Here is a 21,236-nt window from a genome sequence, read left to right as displayed (position 1 = left end):
CTGTTACTCACGCATATTGTTGTTGATGTCATTTTGAGGAGGAAGAGAAGTTGATAAAGGGTATTGGGCCGGGTATTAATTGGTTTGGTTGGGCTGGGCATGAGAAAGAAAAAAAAAGGGTGCTGCTGAAGTTATGTATTGGGCCTATTGGGTGGATGGGTTGATGATTGGGCCTGGGTCGGCTAGAATAGATTAGGATTTGAATTATTTCTTTACAAAAATAGTCAATCTGACATGAGATTTGACCCTTTTCATTCAATTTTGGCCAATTGAGAATTAATTAGTCAATTGCTTTGCAATTGCGGCCTAATTCAATGAATTGGCTAAATTGAATCAAGATCCCATATGAATTATCAACGGATTTAATCCCGAACTTCTTGATTCAATAAAATTAAACAAATATTTATCCAAATAAATTATCTTCAGAGTAAATCATATTTAAATTAAGATTTTAATCATTTGAATTTATTTTCAAAAGTAATCCCTAATTAAAATCCAATATTTTGTGAAATGAATATTTAAGTAACAAAATTATAAAATTTTCGCATAATTGAATACTATAATATATAAATGCTACTTAAAATGAAAAATTTACCCAAATAAATTACTTTGAAAATCATTTATTCGGATAAAATAAATGTTGTAATTTTATTTAAAAATCAAAGAAACTCCAAATTAAACTTAGTTATGGAGGGCAAAAATTAGGTGTCAACATTAACTGCAAAACAAGGATACAGATACATAAGTTATTAAATACATAACCATTAAAATTAATCGTGTAAATACTGACTCTTAAGTAAATTCTAAACCTTCCTGTGGATAGAGGTTGCAACCCATGCATAAAATTACTTAACTTCATTAGACTAGTAAACCAAATAAACTAGAAAATAATTCATACCTTTGGGCATAGGATAATTTTTAAACAGAAAGATTTACTATCTATTCCAATTAATATTAACCAAATCAGTTACCTCCCTGTGGGGTAAGGTTACTGTTTTGACAAGAGAATAGGACTTTATCATATGTCATCATTGTATCTTCATCACTTACTTTATGTTATTAAAGAACACGTTTCTTTGTATCATATACTTGGGATGTTGTGGCTAATTCAAACAATGATAAAAAGAACTCAAAAATGATATCTTACAATAAATTATTAACTTAAAACTTGATATTAATTATCAACTACTAAAACGGATTGAATAGACAGAGCCTACATCAAAATAATTTCTTGTATGAAGCATCTCAAAGTATTTAACTTTAACAATTAACTAAAATGTATAGTTAATTAATCACAATGTTAAAATCGAATTGAATAGGCATAGCCTACATCAAAGCAATCCTATCTGCAAAGCATCTCATACTAAACAAAAAAAACTGCACAACAAATAAATAGGCCTAGCCTACATATCCTTCATTAAAATGATAATTCTAATTAAAACAAAAAAACTATTAAACATATAATAAAATATACACGATATCTGTAATTGATTATGTGTACAGTACTTAATCTAGCATAACGAACTTTAAGAAACTATATATTCAAAATTCTTAAATAGTTGTCATTTCCTTTTAACAATTATTATAATACTAGATACTGTAGCCCGTGCCAACACGGGCCCAATATATATTATTTACGTTATCTCAATTTATGTTATAAAAATAGCATTTGGAGTAGTGTCAATCAACTTTTTATTAATATAAATTTTTAAATAATTTAAGTTGCTAATAATTGTGATTTATACTATTTTTTATGTAATTTAGTAATTTATGTTACTTGTTTTGTCCCAATTTTAGAATTTAGTGAGTCAATCAAATTTTTTTTACTAATATATTTTTTTAAATATTTTAAGTTGTTAATCTTTGTGATTTTAGTATCTTTTAATGTAATTTCAAATAATCTATATTACTTGCTTTATCGTAACTTATGTGACACTATTAGAATTTCAAAAGTAAATCATATTTTTTACTATATATTTTAAAATATTATAAGATGTTAATAGTTATGACTTATAATTATTTTTTTTGCATAATTTTTAAATATATAATATTTTACCAAAATAAAGTAAATAAATTAAAATAAATAAAGTACTAAATTTTTAAAACATGTTAAATTCAAAAACATCATTTGGATCAACAAATTGCTAAATTAAAACAATAAAACATGCAAATTATAAATGTCAAGACTATCCCAAATTTACGTGACACAAATATAATTTAGATAATCAATAAGATTCTTAATATGTTTTTAAATATTTTAAATTGTTATCTATTGTAAATTATAATATTTTTTATGTAATTTTCAAATAATATATGTTACTCTCCTTATTCAAATTTTTGTGGCATTGATATGCAGTTATTTTCTTGAAATAATTTAAGTTTTTAGTTATTATGATTTATAATACTTTTTCTTCTATTCCAATTTAAGTAGCACTGAAATAAATTCGAGAGTCAACCAAATTTTATGATAAATTATAATACCTAATTAGAAGTGATATATCAAAACTATTATGAGAAAATATTTGTGAAAAAAAAATTAAATGAGTCTCATATAAGATGTCATGTTAATTTAAAACATCAAGAATTAATTTATTATTTTATGTCAATTTTATTTTTATTAAATATTATTAAATTTTTAATACTTAAATGACTTATAATAATTAATTAAGGGTGATATAGTAAAATTATGGTTGAAGCAGTTGAAGTAGACATGTCATAAATGTCTATTTTATTTTTTTATTAAATATTATTAATTTTATTATATGTAAATGTCTTACAATAATTAATTAGGGGTAATATAGTAAAATCATGGAACAAACATACTTGTGAATTTTTTTAAATAAGTCTCATATAAGATGTCCTATTAATTTAAAACATCAAGAATTGATTTATTATTTATATCTATTTTATTATTTATTAAATATTATTAATTTTTTAATTCTTAGATACAACAATAACAACAAACCCAGTGTATTCCCACAAAGTAGGGTCTGGGGAGGGTAAGATGTACGCAGTCCATACCGCTACCTCCGAAGAAGTAGAGAGGTTGTTTCCGAGAGACCCCTCGTCTCAATGTAAAGAATAGTAAACAAGGGGATCTATGGCATAATAGAAAGGGCGTAAGAAATAATAATTAATTTTAGGCGATATAATAAAACTACAATTAAAGCAGCTAAAACAAACATGACATAAATGTCTATTTTATCTTTTTTTTTTTAATTAAGTATTATTACATTTCTTATATATAAATAAGTTAAAATAATTAAATAGGAATAATATAGTAAAATTACGGAGCAGCTGAAGCAGGTGAAGAAGCATGCATGTTCACGAAGAGCTGTCTGCTTCTTCACTCTTATTAATAGTAGTAATACATCACACGATGACAACACGTTTTAAGGAATAGAACGACTTTTAAAATAAAACATTGTCTTTGAAAAGTCAGACTAATCATTGTTAAAAATATAACAATATAAATTTTGGATTTCACATAAACCCTCATGATAAACGGTTTTAAAATTTCAGCAGTTTAAGAAGTACCCTTATGCCATGATAATTTAGAACAAGCAGAGAACTTCAATTACGGAAGGTCTTAAAATAGGTTCGAACAAAACACAAAAAAATAATTTATCCTTTAATTTTAACCGAATGATAAACAACGTGGCTAAAGAAGACTCTGTTATACCACATATTGAATTTCAACATATACACAAAGTCAAAATGCAACGGAAAAGTTAAAAGTTAACCTACCTTCAGCCATCATTGTTCAAGTGTTGTGGAGAATCCTTTGTCAAAACTTTAATAAGAAAAAGGAAGAAAAGAAACCTTAAAATCTTCTAGCCTGTGCCTATCAAAAGTTTTTCTAGCCTTATGGAGTCAAAAGCACATTTATAGATAGGCTAGGGACTCTTAGACAAATAACTTAACTCTAGAGACTTCGTAGTTATTTTAGAAAAAAAAAAAACTTTCTGAGAGTTGAAATTTAAACTTTGTATTTCTTTTACTATGTCTTTTTTACTTACAATGGGAACCTATATAAACATAAATTCATGAGAGATAAAAAACAACAAAAGATTAATTAGCATCCTACTGATTTGGTTCTAATAGTCAAAAGGATATTGAAGAACTATTATGGAATAATTCTAGATTGGGAAATTACTAGGATATGTCAGCACATTGAATAAGATTTTATATCAAGTGATTAGCTCTTTCCTTGTGTTGACAATAAACCATAGTTGTAGGTCATTCCTTATTTTTTTTTATCTCTTTTCAAGTTGGAGAAAATGATTGAAAATCCTCCTAGCTTGTCCCTAAAATGCCACAAAGGTTTGGTTAAGATATTCGTAATCTGATGAGATGAGGAATTATATCGAGTTATCTATGCTTTAATAGCTATCGTCTCACTAATAAAGTGATGGTCAATCTCTATGTGTTTTATGCTAGCATAAAACACTGAATTTATAGTCATGTATAATGCACTTTTGTTATCAAAAAAGATTTTTGGTGGTTCATGTAAGTTAATTTCAATGTATCGTGGTAAGAAGGTAATCCATACTAGTTCTGTCGTTGTACTTTTCATTGACCTATATTCTGCTTCAGAACTTGATCTTGAAATTTTTGGTTGCTTCTTTGATGACCATGAGATGCACTTAGCTCCTACATATATACAGTACTTAGTAGTACTTCTTCTAGTGTCCGGACAACCTGCCCAATCAGCGTCACAAAATTCATATAGCTTTAGAGGGCTTTGGGAAAGAATTTGATTTCATAGTGCATTGTTCCTTTGAGATAGAGAAGAATTTTCTTTAATACTTTCATGACTCATTCTGTTGGATCATTCAATTTTTACATACTCTATTGACTGCTTGGACGATGTCAGGACATGTATACGGTAGATACTGAAGTGCACCCACTAAACTTTGATATTTCTTTTCCTCAACTAGCTTTGAGTCCTCTAGTGTTAGTCTAGTCTGGTTTCAATTTCATTGGTGTATTTAAATAAGAACTTTCTATAAGGTTTGCTCGATTGAGAGGATCTTTCGTGTACTTGCCTTGTGATAGAGTAATGCCTCCTGGAAAATATTGTACTTCTACCCCAAGAAAGTGATGTAGTTTTTCCAAGTCCTTTAATGCAAATTTTGAGTTGAGTTGAGTTATTAATTCCTATATAAACTCTTCATTGTTTCCCGTAAGTACAATATTATCGACATAAATTAGCATGAGTACAATAATATCTTATTTTCTTAAATAAATAAGGAAAAGTTTGTCCTGCTACAGATAAAACCAATGTGAATTAAGAAATCAGACAATCTACTAAACCTAGAACAAGGTACTTGTTTGAGTCCATAAATTGATTTATTTAGCTTGCATGCATAATTATGGAGTTTTGGATCCTTAAATGCTTGTGGTTGCTCTATATACACACAATTTCATTTAAGATACCATGGAAGAAGGCATTTTTGATGTCCAACTTCCATAATTTCCAGCTTGACGAGACTACAATAGCTAGCACAAATCTTATGGTAGTAGCTCTTACAACTGGACTGGAGGTTTCTTTATAGTCTATGTCTTCCACTTGTGTGTACCCTTGTGCAATCAGGCAAGCTTTGAATCATTCTAATGATCCATCTTTCTTGAATTTGACTTGATAAATCCATTTTAATCTAACTACATTAGTGTTTGTTGGTCTTGGCACAAGGGTCTAGGTGTGATTTTCATGTAGTGCTTGTATCTTTTTTTTTTCATTGCTTCTTGCCAATAGGGGTGAGCAAGAGTATCTCTATATGATTTTGGGGTTGTAATGTTGCTAGTTATGATAAAGATGCGGTGATGTAATTTGCTTCCTTGTTGATATTTTTTATCTCGAATCTATTAAGTTTCATTTTTAAGGTTAGGATTTAATTCTAGATCATTCCTCAACTTCATTCGAGTTATCATATGAGTTTCTTTTGAGGCTTGCATTGGATTCAAAGATTTTAGTTCTTTATTGCCGATGAGTTGTTCATGTTCTATTGCATGAGTTTCTATATTTTCTGTTGCATTTTTCGATTCAGTAGTGATCTCCAGCATAGTGTCATTTTCTGACTCTGCATCAGATAGCTGAGGTGACTTCTCATTTACTTTTTGAGATTCGGAGACTGACGAGTGGCAAATTTATCACTCATTTACATTTAAATTCTTGCACACTACAATAATTTAATTGTGTAAATGAGACTAATTATTCATTGAGATACATTAATATCCAGCTTTTATGATCTTGTAGGGAATCTGATAGAAACAAGTTGAGACAAAGCTAAAACAAAAGTAAAGTGAGAAAGGAGAGAAAAAGAGCTAAAGATCAGGTCTAGGAGGTGACCCTCCGATGTCAGAATCGCGATCTGAGGGTCACGATCACCATTAGTTAGAAAATTAGAGTTGCACGATCGCAGTTAGATGTTACGCGATCGCAGAATCACGTCGCAACCAAGAGATGGCGATCGCGACAGGCCAAAAATTTTTTAAGGGTAAAATTGGAATTTCACGAAGTTGAATCCCAAAAATACAAAAGGCTAAACCCTTGCATTATGAGCATATTTTTTCCAAATTTTAGCTTTGGGGAGAGAAGAATCACTCTATTCTTAAGTTGAGAACAACTTGTTAATTTGATTCCAAGGGATTTTGGTTATAAATTGAGATTGAAGTTTGGGTCTACTCTTATTTAGATTATGATGGATCAATTGCATGCAAATTTGGGTATATTTCTTCTCTTTAATTTCATGAGTAACTAATCCTATATCTTGAGGTTAGGTTTGATTAGGTAGTGAATAATGTGTGGGTATTGATTGTTAGTCCAAATAATTGGTTAATGGTGATGGGTTTCGCTTTAAACTCTATGGTTGAATTGAGAATTGTGGGTGAAAACCCCAATTTTCTTGGATCCTATATCATCCTTAAAAGAGAGATGTGGGTGAAGAGTAATTACAAACAACATCTTGAATTAGCTTGTGTATTGACTATGTTCATAAGCATCATCTTAGAAATAACGATGCTAGTTTGAGGTTATACATTGGTAAACTTATCACGCTCATGAAGTATTTGAAAGAATACATGAGTGAAATTTAGTGTTTTATTGAAAGGTTAACACTAAGACCCTATATCTAGCCTTGCCAACACTTGGACTAATTCTTGATTACCCATGCATGAACACGACTTAGGAAAACATAACCCCCAAGATCTCTCTTGATTTGATAAACTTAACAATTGTTCAACCTCATATTAGTGTGATTTCGTGATTGTGTTCAACAAATTTCAACATTCTCAAACCCCCAAATTTACATTTATGTTTTATTTTAGTTGCGCATTATGGGTTAACACATAGTTAATCTCAACACACATGGGTGTTGAAAGCAAGCTTTTACTTCTCAAGGATTAGACCCTGAATCATGTTGGGTATATATTGATAACGTCCGCTTTGTATCAAAATGATGATATAAGTTAAGCGTTATCAAAAATAGTGCCATTTCCAGGGAGTGAAGCTTAGTTTTCACTATTGCGGTGTTGTTAGTGAACTTGGGTTAGTCGTGGTGTTTTGATTACATTGTTTGTCGTTTTTTTCTTTTGTTAGGTGATCTTCGTAGTAATCACGACACCATGAGCCACAATGGGAGCAATGATGGCTTATTTGATGGACATCTCGAGGATGAGGATCATCTCTATGATGCGGGGCATGCAAGTGTCATCCGCAGCCCATCAGCCCAGGGAAATAAGGTATTCCATGTCACGAGTGTAATGCTCCATATATTATAAATGAAAGGTCTATTTAGGGGCCAAGCACACGAAGATATAAACTTACACTTGGAAAACTTCATCGAGATATGTGCCCCATTTGATATTGCCCATATTACTCAAGAGTCTATTCGGTTGAGGATTTTCTCGTTCTCTTTAATGGGTGAAGCGATTTTGTGGTTGAGATCTCTACCCGCTGGATCTATTACATCTTGGGTCAATCTTATGGAGGCCCTTTTGGATAGATATTTTCCTCCGTCTAGAATGCTACAACTAAGAGACGAAATCATAATTTTTTGTTAACTTAGTGGTGAGCCTTTATATAAGGTATGGCAAAGGTTCAATGACAAACTGATGCAATGCCTGAACCATGAAGTGCCGGAGAATATGCTTATCCAAATATTTTATCAATCATTAGACCAATTGAATAAAACCATTATTGCCAATGCATCCGGAGGGTCTCTTGTCAAGTTATCCTATAGGGTTGCATCAACCTTGCTCGACCAAGTCACAAAGAAAAATAGAGAGTGACATACCCGGGACTTCGAAGTGACCATAGGGTCTTCCGCCGCATCTTATGTCAACAAATAGCAAAGGAATAAAGATGAGAAAAGAGGTAAAAATATGGCCAAAGTAATGACCCAATTAGATTTTCTCACCAATCACGTGATGGGAGTACCTTCTGAACCAGTCAATGTCTTGCCTCTACGGTTCCAAAATTTATGATGAGGATGAGGCTAAGGCACTCGATGAAGATATAAGGTTCTTGGAGAACCATTCAGGGGGGTTCCTGCCCCGCCTACCAAAGTCAAGGCTTGAATCAAGATTGGAACGACCGAGACCGAGATCGTGATTGGCGCAGTAAAGAAAAGGATTGAGACTGAGATTGGAGGGACAAAGAGAAAAGATATTATAGATATGTGTACCCTGATGATCATCTTAAGGACAAGGAATCAACCTCAGTAGACCCAGAAAAAATTAAAATTGAGGATATCCTTGCCCAAATTTTGATGCGAGTTGAAGGTACCAACAAAATGGTAAGGGATATGAAAAGTGAATTCTCTCAATTAAACCAAACAATCATATATAATTTGGCCTCCATCAAATAATTGGAGACGCAAGTGGGCCAAATTTCAACACAACTCAATGCTAGGCCAAAAAGAGGTTTATCAAGTGACACGGGGGTTAACCCCAAGAACAATGCCTATGTTATAGCAATCATCACTAGGAGTGATTGAAATCTTGGTGAAAATATGGTTGAGGTTGATGAGAAGTCTCTTTATGAACAATAAATTACAAAGAGAAAACATTCCAAAAAGCCAAATGATGGTACCACAAAGTATCATGAAGTGAATGATGAGGGACAAATTGATGATTGATGGTGACGAGCAAAAGGTTGATGAATCACAAATTATTCCACTGCCCTCAATGAAAATTCCTCCACCTTTCCACAAATGTTAAATAAGAAATATGACAAGGCCAAGTTCATAAATTTTGTTGCAAAACTTAGCAATCTCTCGATCAATATCCCATTGTTAGAAGCTCTTTAAGAGATCCAGGGATATGCTAAGTCACTAAAGAACTTGATGTCTAAAAAGCGAATTTTGGATTGTGAGACTATTAAAGTGATGCATAATTGTAGTGCTATCAAATCTAATGCCATGGAGGAGAAAAAGAAATACTCGAGTGCATTTATAATTCTTTACACAATCGGGACACACAAATTTGAAAAGGCATTGTGTGACCTTGGGGCTAGTATCAACCTGATGTCATATATTGTTTATCAAAGGCTAGGATTGGATGCTATTACACCCACTACCATGAGACTCTTGATGGTGGATCGTTCAATTAAAAAATGGTGGAAATGTTGTATGATGTGTTGGTTGAGGTTAACCAATTAATCCTTCCAGCGGATTTTGTTGTCCTTGATTGTGAAATTGAACATGAGATATTAATCATTCTCGAAAGGCCTTTTTTAGCAACTGGATGAGCTCTAGTTGACATGGAGTGTGGAGAGATGAAGTTTCGGGTGCACAATGATAAAGTTTACTTTCGTGTATGCAAAACCAAAAAGCAACTAATGGACTTGCAAGTGGTGTCAATAATTGATGTGGTAGATGACGATGTGACAAATTCTACGAGAGTGAATCTTGAGTCACTCGTCCTCAAGGATCCATCTTGATTATAAGAGGATGTCGTGCCGCAACATTAAACTAGGCCCTGGATAGGAGGCAACCCATCATTTCCATTAAGTTGACCCGTATCCTTTGAATTATGATTGCTAGAATAGTTTTTGTTTTTGTTTTGATTAATCCATGCAATTGTGTCACACTGAAGGTGCATTTGAGAAATTGAAGGATAATAAGTGAAGTGGAATTAAGTTGGAGGTTGGATGGCTGAAAACAAGGGACTTGAACCTAGTCACAGGTGTCACGATCACGATCGCGACCCCAAGACTTGGTCTAACCAAACGGAGCCTCAGGTTCTGCGGTCGCATAACATTGACCGCGATCGCAAACCTCGCCTCATCATGATCGTAATTGGGGTAGTTTTAAAATGGAATCGTCACCTACAAATAGTTCCCCCTACACTCCCATTTAGAAAACCTAAAAATTCATCTATTTTCATCATTGTTAAGAGGCTCTTAAGTGCTAGGCATCCTTTTTTGCATCCTAACCTCCGGTATGTTCTTCTAATATCTTCTTTAATGTTAAATTGAGGCCTTAGAATGCATGTGTATGAAAATGGCCTAAATTGGTGAATTGTGCGCTTAATTAGTTTCTAATTATTATTATGTGGTATGGTAGTTGTTTTTATTGTGTGTGCACATCATTGGGGAAGTTTTAAGTACAAATTATTCAAAATTATGATGAATCATAGGTGCACACCAAGTGTTTGGTAAAATACCTGAATGAGTTCCTTGGTAGTTTTTTTATATTTAAAGGGCATGATTGAGTGTTTAGGAATTGTGTTTCATGATTGTAATATCATTTACTTGTTATGAGCACAAATTGGTATAGAAAATTGCCATTTTTGGTTGTGAATCTTTCTAGGCCTACAGCCTCATGTACCGCAATCGCGGTCACCAGACTGCGATCTGGTAGCGTGATCGCGATCCAGTGCCTTCTGATCGCAGCATCTGAGAGTTGTATGACATGTCTGTCCAAACTCCTAAATTATCATTTCAAGACCAAATTTGACTCGGGAATCATTTCTTTAACTACACTAAGACACATAGCATTGTTTTCACATGATGATATTAATTGTTAATGCTTTGTGTTGTTTTCAAGTCTTTTCAACTGAAGATGGCAGATTATGATCAGATTCGATTCATGGCCCCCAGTGTAGAATAGTTTACTATGAGGACCTCGCCAGGAGGAAGTTGCACGAGACATGGTTGAGGCTCAAGAAGAAGTTGATGATGGTGCCCAATCATAGAATTTCAGGGAGGAATTTGCATGAGATATGATACTGATCCCTCCTTCCTAAATAAGTGATGTTTTAGCATTTTTATTTTATTTCTAAGTAAGTAGCATTTTAGATAATCAAGAACATATTAATGATGTTCTCCCTATTTTATCTTTCTTCAAATAAAAAGAGTTTTACATAATCAAGAAATCATCAAAGAGTTAGATATTGTTTAAGTTATTTATTAAGGGTAAATTAATAAGTCATTTTTAATTTTCTAGGATTGAATAGCTTCTTAAGAGGTGTGTCTAAATTAAAAAAAACACCAGTCATTTAGAAACGGAGAGAGTATAATAACATCGCTATATTATACTCCCTCCATTAAACAATACTTGTCCAGTATACTTAAAATAGATGTCCAAATAATACTTGTTCAACTTGAAAAACAAACGGGCATTTAACCTATATCTATCCCTTTATCCTTAGGAGTCGTTTGGTGTGAGGTATAAGGTATAATAGTATCAGGATAAAATGTGGAATTATTTTATTCCGTATTTGATTGGAGGTATAACTTAGCCCCGGTATTATTTATTTCACCATTTATATCATGGTGATGAGATAAGTTATCCCATATATATGATGGGTTAACTAATCCAGGAATAACTCTTTCCGAACCAAACGGACCCTATTAATTATAGCTATTACTCAATATATTTTTCGAAGAAAATTGAATTAATTATATTCAGATGATGATATAGTAAAATTACCCCTACTATTAACATGTGTATCTTGTCAATAGTGGACAACTATTATTGGACAGAGAGAGTAATGCATGCATTATGGATTTATTGATTTGAAATAAATATCGAATACTCTCTTCATCTCAAATTATTTAACATGCTTGGTGAAAAAAAGTTATCTCAAAATTTTAGGCATGTTTAAGAATTCAAGAGATAGTTAATTGTTTTTTCAACTATAGTCATATTAATTGAAGAAGATTAATCTAATCAAGACTTAATAAGATCATATTAGTCAATTTGCACTCTCTTATTAATTTCTCCTTAAAAATTATAAAAAAAAATACAGGTCAAGTAATTTGAGATGAACGTACGTCACAGATGACACGTAAGTATTAAGAAAAATGTGTTGCTTTTGTAGTAATTATTAGTTCAGAACCAAGCTTGGTTGGCCTAGTGATTAGCTCACTAGATCACTTAAGCAAGTGTCGGGGGTTCGATTCCCGCCTTGTGCATGCAGCAACCAATTAACCAGCGACAAACCCTTAAATGGAGCTCGGATCTGCAGAGGATTAGTTCTTGACCCGTCAGGCTGGGGGATACCTTGGAAAACCAAAAAAATATATTTATTAATTCAGTAAATAAACATACACTTCATGAACTGTAAAAATAATAAATTACTCATAATGGTGAGAAGATTCTAAAATTATTTTTTGCACCTACTTTCTATTTGTACTTATCAAAGTAATGACAATCCAACTTTCAGGAGCCACATAAAATAAACAAAATATTCAAATCTGCATCAAAACTATTACTTCCTCCGTTTAAAAACTAATGACCTACTTTCCTTTTTAGTCCGTTTAAAAAAAAATAACTCTTTTCCTTTTTTGACAATACTTTAATTTCAACTTTTCACATGGTATGTTCAGGGCCACAAGATTAAAGGACATTTTGGTACATTTGACACAACTTCAATTTAAGGCCACAAGATTCAAAAGTCTTGTTTATTTTCTTAAACTTTATGTCAAATCAAAGTAGGTTATTCTTTTTTAAATGGAGGAAGCAAATTAATTTATACGTTACCCTCTTCAATAATTCGTGATCAAGCTTCTGAGCCTACGGTATAAGCAAATAGTACATGGACTTTGAGAAAATGACTAAAATGTTTTTGATCGTCCTACACTTACTCATATTCTGTGCAGTTAATTTGCCTAGACGATACACATTGAAATGAAGTGTGAAAAGATAAGCTTTAATATTTGATTGACTAATTAATTCTAAGTCATCTTGGAGCTACAATGATATTTTCTCTGTTTCATATTAGTCGTCACATTTTTCTTTATATTTTTCTTAAAAAATTATGAATAAGAATCATTTCTTTTAATTTACCTTCAACTCTTCCCTATATGAATAATATTAATTGTTTATTTTTAATGATAATTAATTGTAAGAATAAAATGAAAAAAAAAAACTAGTTCTTTCACTGTAAATGACAAATATTTTAATTTTAAGATGGACTTGTGATGTCTCTATGAACTATACGTGTATAGGAAAGAACCAACTCATCAACTAATCGTTGGTATTGCCAATTTCTTTTTATTTTTGGGGTCAATCTAATCGTTGAAAGGACAAATAATATGACATAATATAATTCCTCGTAATTGTGAGATCTCCGTTATTATTTAAACGTTAAATTTCAACAGATTACTAGAAAATACATGTGTATATAATATTTTCATCTTAATTTAGGTTAAATGATTAGGCGAAATGAGTAAGAAGAAGATGGTGTAGGGTTAAGCTTATAGTGTCTTTGCCTATCTATAATCCAATTCTAATGTAAACTTGCTATATGCTTCGTTTTCTTTAACAATATATTATCGTCTTCAACTTTTTCACTTCTCATTTCAATGGATAATAAGACACTCTCTGGTCATCAATCAAAAAATTAATGAACAATATAACTAGTCAAGTTAGACAAAATCGTGAAAAATTAAAATTATTGTAGTTTCGAATGGTTAGCCCTTTTTTAGTTAAGAAAGGTTTAAAATAACGGGAAGGTTTTACGTTTTTACAAAACATTAGAACGAAAAAAGAAAGAGGTAAAACTTCAAATTTACCTTGAAACATATACCATCCTTTGGTTCAAAAAGAATAACTTAGTTTGACTTAACGCAGAGTTTAAGAAAATAAAAAGACTTTTAAATCTTGTTATCATAAATTGAAGTTATGTCAAATTTATCAAAATATTCTTTAATCTTATGGTATTAAACAAGTCATGTGGAAAGTTGTTATTATAATATTATTAAAAAAGTAATGAGGTCATTCTTTTATGAAACGAATTAAAAGAAAAAAAATCATTCTTTTTTAAACAAAAAGAATATTTAATTTGTCTTTATTTTGCTATTTTTTTTATTTTTTTTTTGGGTCCGTGAAAGTCCCACAACACTAATTTTGTTTTGTAACCCCACCCCCACTCTCTTAATGACTATCCAACTACATTCATTAATTTTGTTTTGTACCCCACCCCCACGCCCCCACCCACGCCCATCCCCACCCTCTTAATGACTACCCAACTATACTGTCACTTGTCATGGTAGAGTCACATAAATAAACAAAAGATTCAAATTTACATCTAAACTACCAAATTAATTTATATATTACCCTCTTCAACAATTTGGGATCAACCTTTTTAGCCTACAGTATAAGCAAATAGTGCATGCATTTTGACTAAATGACTAAAATGTCCTTTATATTCCTTCACCCATTCATACTGTATACATTAACTTGCCTAGACAACTGACGTTGAAATGAAGTGAAAGGAGAAGCTTTCATACTTGATTAACTACTTAATTTTAAGTCATCTTGGAGCTACAATAATATTCAATAATTCCATATTATTTGTCACATTTTTCTTTTATATACCCTATAAAAAAACATGAATAGAAAGTTTTTTTTTAACAAGTTTACCTTCAATTCTTTCCTATATAATTATCTTAATTGTTTATTTTCAAAGATAATTAATTTTAAAGGTAAAATAAAAAAAAATCTTTTATATACTTTATTATTTTAAATGAACAAATATTTTGAAACAAACTTATAAATTGTAATAATAATTATGTGAAGTATACATGTATATTAAAGAACCTACCCAACTACACTATTTTTACTTTTGTAAAATTATTTTTTTTCACCTAACTTTCTATTGCTAATTGCTACTCAAAGTAAAATATCGAGGAATAGTCATTGACTTGACTCAACTGATTTTTCTTTCCTTTTTTTTTTTTTTGCTCATTTACGTTGATGGTATAATAATATATAGCTTTAGTTATTAATTAGAGGTCATTTCATAGGATGTATAAAAATAGTGTAGAATATAGTGTTTTAATACTTGCGTTTGTTATGTTTGTAATTTTCTTATGCAGTGTTTGGTTTGGTGTTTAGAAATAACATTAAAAAAATTATATAAAAATACCCTCCATAAATATGATGGAAAGAATGTGAAAGAGATTTTAAGGGGCAATTGTGACTTTAATCATATTAATACATGCATTAAAATATAGAAAAAGTTACACATCATAGATAAAACAATTCCTTAATTACATGGTATTTTAGCATACATAGTTATTTGTGAGTTATAAATTGCTTTTTGTGTGTCCCTATATACAAATATAATATGCAATGTATATAGCAAATAATACTCTTCTCTCTTATGTAATTAATTTTTTATAATCTCTCTCTTATCTACTTGGCTAGTTTTGCGGTATTAATTTATGCACGCTTCTTGAACATATCTCAAAGAAAATTATCCTCCCAAATCAGTCGATTTTTATCTTCCCTAAACATTCATTGTGGGTTTGCACTGAATATTTTTGAGTAATTTTTCATCCCTAAACATCCGTGAGATATGCATTGAAGATTTTACGGTAATCTTTAATTTTTTGGGGTTTATAGATTTGTTTTCATTTGATTTTTTTAGGCATTCTCTAAATGAGCCACTAAGTTTCTTCAAATTTCATCTATTTTCATATAATAGAATGTATAGTTTGAATATAAAATTGTATATTAGTATCAATTTCACGGAATAAATCTTGATAAATTATTTTCATAATTGGGTATTTGATCCAATTTTACTGAATTTGATAATTGTATATAGGTGATTTAGTTGTATTCAATTGTGTAGATTTTTGTATGTGGTTATGCATTGTATATTTTTTTCATTTGTATATTTTTTTATATACATATGAATGTATTGAATGTATATTTTTGACGTATATATATATATGTATGTATATATGTATATATATTATTTAATTATATATGTATACAAGTGTGTTCTGTGTTGGTACACATTTACATATGTATATATACAATATTATACGTTTATAAAATATATTATTGATTTGCATATGTATATATATTATACATTATACATAATTATATAATTTTAATGTGTTTGTATATACATTTTTTTTTTTTTTTATATATATATATATATAAATTTATTTTATTAAATTTATATATATATATATATATATATAATTTTAATGTGTTTGTATATACAGTTGTGTGTGTGTGTATATACTAGATTAGTATATGTGTTTTGCACGTGTTTCTCACGTCAATCAATAAAATATACATAAAAAGTAAGAACAATAAAATTAGAAAGTAGCAATATATTAACGTTAAAAAATAATATATCTATTTAAATTATATAAATAAATATTTTATCTCAAATATATAGTATGTGATGTGTCTCACTTCAATGTTTATTATAAACGAAAAGAACAAAGTTAATTTGAATTTCATGCTAATAAAACTATTCCCAAACCTCATTACTCCTTTCATAGGAGACATCTTCAAGAACACCCAATCACTTACTTCAAACTCCAATTCTCTTTGCCTCAATTAAAATAATATAATTAAATCTAATTTTTACACAAAAATTTTCTTAAAGTCGTCCGACACTCATCTACCACCTGTAAATAATAACAAAATAAAATAATAACAGAAATATCAAATAATACAATTAAACCCAACCTTTACATTAAAAAAATTCCTCAAAGCCGATTAACATTTATCTATCACTTGTAAACTGCAACAAAATAATACGATAAAAGTGATATAAAAATAATACAATTAAACCTAAATTTTATACACAATTTTTTCAAAGCCGATCGAGATTCATCTATGAACTGTAAACTTTCACCAAATAACAAACTAATAGAGATATTACGATAATATAATTAAACCTAACTTTTACCTAAAAAAATTTTCAAAACTGATCCACATTCATCTAACATCTGTAAATTAAAATAAAATAATAAGATAATAAAGATATCAAAATAATACAATTAAATCTAACCTTTACACAAGAAATTCTTCAAAGCCAACCAACATTCATCTACGACCTGTAAACTATAAAAAATATATATATAATAGTGATCACAAAGCTTCGATTTTGATCTAACTAATTCTTGTCTGACCAAAAATTTTGACCTTAAAGAATGATTTTGAATGAAAACAAACAAGATATATATATAACACATGTTGAATTCTATTATGCTGACAAAAACAGTGAAGAAGTTAAGGGTTAGAAAATCAAGCATCCACCAATCTAGATATGCAATCGAATCAAGTTAGATGAGCATCAATCATATTCTCCCAATAGGCAAACCAGTTTGTTCTCTAGTTTAACGTACATCTCAATATTTATAGAAGTATTTCCTTAATAGAGTCCTATTTTAGAAGTATTTTTTTAATTGAACAGTAGAAAGAAAAATATTAATTAATTCTCTTACCATATATTTTAGGAGTCTCATATATTTTAGGAAGTCTAATAGAAAGGAAAATATTAATTAATTCTCCTACCATATATTTTAAGAGTCCCATATATTTTAGAAAGTTTAGTTAATATATAAGAAATAAATAAATAATAAATTAAAAAATAGTGAAAAGAGAGTTTTGTCTAAAGAAAAGTCTTTTAATGAAGGGTAAAAAGTTCAAATCACTTTTATAAGGGTTTTCACACTTTTAATATATTATATATATACATACATATATATATATATATATATATATATATATATATATATTTAGTTAAAACTCAATTATAAAAAGTATAATTTATTTTTATACGTTTGTACCAAAAAAGGATTAATTATGAAAGGAGAATTACCAACAATTTTTGGTATATATAGAAGGAAAATATTGAGAGAAGTTGCAGATAATAATGAGCATTAATTATTCTCCATTCCCTTTTAAATTAATAATAATTATATTGTATAAATGAGTCTCAAAGCATTTGGTCATTAACTAATGTCTATAGTGTAATTTAGTAAAACTTAGACCATAAAGTTAGCTAGAAGGAGTGTAAGGTGTCTATATGTGAAGTTTTGCCTAAAATCTATTGCATTACTAATACCATAGATTTACATGCATTAGTAATACACTTCTTAATACCAAACAGAGTGTGTAACTAATGCAATCATTAGCAATACATAAGATGAGAAAGTGTACCAAACATAATATTAGTAATACATAAAGCTAATGTACGCATTATTTTTTTAATACACACTATCAAATGATGCTTTATAGTATAACTTTGACTCAACCACCAGAGTTGGCATAGTGGTTCAGTGCTATGTCCCTTAAGCAAGAGGTCGGGGGTTCGATCCCCACCTCTGGCGAATGGAGCAAACTCTGTAGCCAGTTCCCTACCGCAAAATGCACTGACCGAGGAACGGAGGATTAGTCTCACGGCTGCCGGCTGTGGGGATACCTTGGGAAACCAAAAAAAAAAAAAAACTTTGACTCTTACAGACAATAGCCCAACTTTTCTTAATAAAAATAGCTAAATACATGTTACATTTTAAAACAGTTTTTATGTAGTACTTCAACACATAAATCAATTTGAATAGTATTTAAATGTTTGCAATTAAGGTAAAATAAGTTTTTAACATCATTAATAAAAGAGAAAAAATAAACAGCAGTTATAATACATTTTGAATTGAATATATTTTACGTATTCTAAGTATTTCAATGCATGTGTGAATATAAATAATCGGAGCTCCAACATGGATGGTTGTAGAAAGGATAATAAAAAGGGAGAAAAGATATTACTGATAAAAGTAGGTTATAATTCTATAGTAAAATAAAAGTTGTATCATTTAGAATTATATTAAAACCTTTAAAAAATATTTTTTAGTCAAAAATATATCTTTTTTTTCAACTAAAAATTACACAAATACACAACTTATGTTTCCAATATTACAAAAAATCTCAATTCTCTAAACATATTACAAAACTCCCAACAAATACACAAAATGTTATGTATATGTCGGCTATATTATGTATATTAACAGGGAGAGAGAGTAAAGTAATTAAAAAAGTGGGAGAGAGTCACTACTAAAAAAAAGGAGAAAACCGACCAAAAAATTGACCACGTGTGGTAAGTTTTTCCCAAAAAAACCACAAAATCGATCAAAATGTGTGATCGGTAAAGTTGTGGTAGTTTTTTAAAAACCGACCACTTTTTTAAAAAATACATATATATTTTTAAAATTCATTATTATTTTATTAAAATTGGAAAAAATAATTTTAGGAAAAAAAAAAACTGACCCCTTGTGGTAGGTTTTATGCAAAAAAAATTCAAAAAATCAACCACTTGTGGTCGATTTTTTGAAATATTTTTTTAAAAATAAAAATCAAAACCCAAATATAGCATGCAACAACAACAATGCAATACAACAGTATCAAATCAAATACAGCAACAATAACAACCAAAAATCAAATGTAAATACCTTCAAAAATGTACAAGATATACAAAATGTCCAACAAAAGTGAGTATGAAATACTACAACAATAGTTTCATACAACAAAATTTCTAAATTCAAAGTACAAAATATACAAAAATAAAAAAACTAAAAGTCATCATCATCGAATTCGTTCTCGTCTTCCATATCATCATCCGTGCTAAAATCATCCAGGGCTAGACCCTTTGCAGCCCGAACTGCATTACCAGGATATGGAGGAATAACCCCCGCAGTCCTAAGGAAAGAGCTCAACTGCTGTTATAGCTTCTTGAATTGTGATGTTGTTGCCTTCTCTGTCTTCTTCTGCCTCTCTCTCTATTCAGCAAGCTCTTCAGTGAGTTGAGAAACCGTATTTTGTAGTCTGTTAATCGTTTCTCTATCAACTGAAGAGCTATAGTAAGAAAGGCCGAACGAACACCTAATATTATCGCCAAAAAAGTTTTTGTGGTATCCGACCAAATGGCCTTTATTTACAGGACCCACAACGTTTGCCCAAAACTCCTCCTCTACATGTTGGGGTATTGGGTCACCTTGACTTTCAGGAGACTAACTACTACGATATGCACCAACTAGACGCATATATTCGTCCTATATTTAAAGTAAAGTTAACACTAAAAGTAAAAAAATAGTAAAGTAGCTATAATTGAATAATATCTAACTTTAAGAAAAAGATTTATAAATTTAGAATTTGTTTCTTACATGGACAACTTTTGCACGAGCTTCAACCCAGACATCTTCATCAGTCGGGTTCTTTTTTTCATCACATGAGTCTCCTCGTATAGCTCATAATGTGGTATTTCCTACCCTTTACTTTTTTCTGCATATGAAAAAATTATCAATGTTCAAATAATAAAAAAATTAAATAAAAACAAACAATTAAAACTGTAAAAGTTACATACCATTTTTCCATCACAGCAAGAGTACTTCTGGCACCAACAGTATGTAGGGAGCCACCCTTGGAAGATGTCTGGGCTTTCTTTCCTTTTTCACTCAACAATTGATATTTTGCGCTACTCCAACGGCAAAAATACAGTTGTCATGCGGGTTCAGGAATCCACTTAGGTTTTATAAATTTTTTTTTGGGCATAATCCAAGAGATCGTTAAATCTGTCTCTTCATCTTATGAAAAATTCTTCTTTATAAGAAATGTATTTTCATCATTCCACCAGTAAAATTTCTACAACAAAAATATAATATTCAATCTTTTGTTCTAACAAAGTGTTAATAAGTAGTCAATAAGTTAAATCTTTACCTTATATTATTCAAACATTCTATCCCTGTCAAGTTCTGAAACCTTTTACCAGCTGGTCCAGTAGCCGTTGAAGTGCCGAGTAATGCATATTCGCGCCTTTTGTCCAACTCCACCATTCGACCTAAACCTACAACACAAGATCAAACAGTAATTTTATAGAGTATAATAATATAGTAATGAAAAAATGAGTAACATTATTATATTTAGAAATCTTACCCTCTCGCAACTGGAACAATAAATCCTCTCAGAATCATCTCTGTCTCCTGG

The 21,236-nt window shown here is 30.2% G+C and overlaps 1 pseudogene; it reads left to right on the top strand.

Moving 5' to 3' along the window:
* The first annotated feature begins 6,466 nt into the window (after positions 1–6,466).
* LOC124898441 overlaps positions 6,467–21,236 on the top strand; it is a 26,066-nt pseudogene continuing 11,296 nt past the window's right edge.

This window comes from Capsicum annuum, chromosome 5 (genome assembly GCF_002878395.1).
Source record: "Capsicum annuum cultivar UCD-10X-F1 chromosome 5, UCD10Xv1.1, whole genome shotgun sequence".
Taxonomy (NCBI): Eukaryota; Viridiplantae; Streptophyta; class Magnoliopsida; order Solanales; family Solanaceae; genus Capsicum; species Capsicum annuum.
The sequence above is the reverse complement of the archived record's forward strand: the minus strand, read 5'-3'. Positions and strand labels throughout refer to the sequence as shown.